This window comes from Castanea sativa, chromosome 2 (assembly GCF_040712315.1).
Source record: "Castanea sativa cultivar Marrone di Chiusa Pesio chromosome 2, ASM4071231v1".
Lineage (NCBI taxonomy): Eukaryota > Viridiplantae > Streptophyta > Magnoliopsida > Fagales > Fagaceae > Castanea > Castanea sativa.
Window position 1 is genome coordinate 18,948,683 of NC_134014.1, and position 2,984 is coordinate 18,951,666.

Below are 2,984 nucleotides of genomic sequence, written 5' to 3' on the forward strand. Positions count from 1 at the left end.
AGAATTAACAAAATCCTTGATTGTTGCAATGAGGGATAAATATGCACCAAATTAAGAAATTGATTTGACACGTGACACAAAATTAGACTTTAATTTTTTAATCTAATTTAATTTATTCATAGCTTTAGATTATATATATAGAAAAAGCATAGCATAGCATAAAATTCCTACAACATATATATGTATATACATATATATAGCTAAAATTCAGAGAAAATCCAATTTAAATTTTAATTGGATTCTCAATTTTGCATCACGTGTCCCATTTAATTTTTAATTTTGTGCCAAGTGAATTATTGAGTGTAAAAATTAAAGAGTCCAAGTCTAATTAGATTCTAAATTAGATCTCAATTGGAGTCTAATTTTTCACCACGTGTCTATCTAAGTTTTTAATTTTTGTGGCAAGTGAATTATTAGGTGTAAAAATCGAAGAGTCTAAAACTAATTAGATTCTAAATCATATATATAATGGGAAACCATTAAAATTTTTAGAAATGCATGACTTAAAAAAAGTGTAAGCTAATACCATGTATAATTTGAACCTCTTTTTTTTAAAAAGTGTATAATTTGAACCATATAATTATGAATTTTTAAATTCTACCTATGCAGATGTACGGGGCTACACAAGGATACACACTAGTTTATCTAAGAAGCACCAAATTCACAAATTATAAACTATCCTAATTTATATCGGCACATTTAACAAAGTTGATAGGCCAAGAATGTATTGACCCCTTATGATAAATTAATTGATTAATTAGCCAAGTTTATTAATTAATCAAATTAACATGCAAACACATGATAGCAAAAATAAATCAACAATAAACTAAAGTGCAGCAGAAAATAAATTGACACGGTAATTTATTTATGAATGGAGAAAACCAACACGGCAAAAACCTCACCGGGTAATTTTAAGTTCACCACTACCGAGAATTCACTATTACCACAACAAGCGGTTACAAGTAAAGGAATCTTAGTATCTTATACCAACTTATAGTTGAACTCTTATCCCAATACCCAATTTGACTTGTTTTGTAGTGACAATTTCTCTTTTTCAATGCACGGCTCCTAGTACGTGACTAACTAATTGTGCGGATCCTAGTACGCGACTTCAATCACCAACTACAGAAGAATGTTGGCTGCAAAGTTCTTCAGTTCATAACACGATGAAGATCGAAACGCTCCTTGGTCACAAAACCCTATGGTGTACAAACACAGCAGCTTCTTCACAAGAAAGAAGAACTAAGGAAAAACTAGGTCTTCGGTCACAATTTGCTTGAATAAACTTTGCTTAGTACTTGTGCAACTTGTGTCACCTTTGACGGCCCTTAAAATAATCCTTTTATATGTCTAGGGTAGTGAGAAAAGAAAGCCCAAACATACAATCACGGATTGGAGGAAAAACAGAATCGGAAATCTGAGTATCATGCCACGGGCTAGAACAACTTTTCAAGTCTTGATAGATGCTAGCTGTCGAGCTTTAATGAGCAACATTTTCACACTTGAATCTTGGACAGACTTGCATGGCTTTAACACTTGGTCTTGAAATAAGGGTTCTTGAAATATTAAACACATCCTAGATCTATTCAATTACAAGTAAAGTGCATTTTGTCAAAGGATTAGCCGATTATATAAATAGTGACATATGTTCCTAACATTCAATCACATATGTCCTAACAATCTCCCCCTTTGACAATTCGTGACAAAATCACAACAAACAAATGAACATATGAGAGGAGTCATAAATCACTCAACTCATACTCACTTGTTAAGTATAATAAAATCTATCCTAACACATACTCTTCAAAAGCTTTACAAGAAGAGAGTTCATGGCAAGTAGACTTTGACTACCTGTATTTCTGAAACACTTAAACAAAACTCATCAAGGCATCTTTGTGTGAAATAGAAATAAAAGATTGCATACAATATATAAGAAGCATGTGCATAAAGAGAGAAAAGAAACAACACATGTAAGGGTAGGTGAAAAACATACACACATCAACATATAAAGAATATAAGTATAATGTATGTTAAAATGGTCACAAGACCCATGTACAAGAGAAAATGTATCTAAAGATAGAGAGAAAAGAAAAGATACAAGTATCCTCACTACAACCCTCAAAATCAACACTCCCCCTAACAAAAATATCCGATGCTAACTCTCCCCCTAACTATGACTACTCTCCCTTTTTGTCATGAGTGATAAAGGGTAAGAGTGTTAAGTAGATATCTCGTCAACACTAGAAGAGCTAACATCACCATCGTCCTCATCCTTGGAAGCAGTAGCATCATCATTATCATCCATATCCTTAGAAGCTTCTATAGTAGGTGGAAGAGAAGCAACGAAGCCACCCATGACCACTTGCCGTCATGCAATACGACCAACACGGGTGTTCACCTAACATAACTCATCACTGAGAGAGTCAAGGCGAGCATCCATGCGTTGAAGCTGCGTCATGATGTCCTCGAGAGTCACACCGCTTGTAGAAGGAGAGAAAATAGATGTGGATGGAGCTGAAGGAGTGGGAGGAGCCGCTGACCAGAACCGGCCTTGACTGAAACTGTGCCTCGCTCTGTTTAACGGTAGCGGCATCTATAGCACCCATGTAAGAGAAGTGGTAGGACACGGGAAAGGGAATAGAAAAATGGCGTAAGTTCCTCGTGATAGCAGAAGGGAACATGAGCTTATCATGGGTCGCCGTATCTCTATACACATCTATGATAGAAAGAATGAAATGAGAGGGAAAATCTATACTAAGATACTCAAGAAGGGAAAGCAAAAACCGAGCACGAGGCTCTATAATAGAGTTATAATGAGATAAGGGATGTAACAAAAAAGTCATGACCATGTTCATGAACCTAGGACTTTTAGCAAAGGTTGAACAGTAAGTGAACTGACGCTCACCCCAATTAAAAGGGCGCTCACAGAAAGCAGACATAAGCTCGTCTTTAGACATAGTCTTAAGACACTCACAACTAAGGTA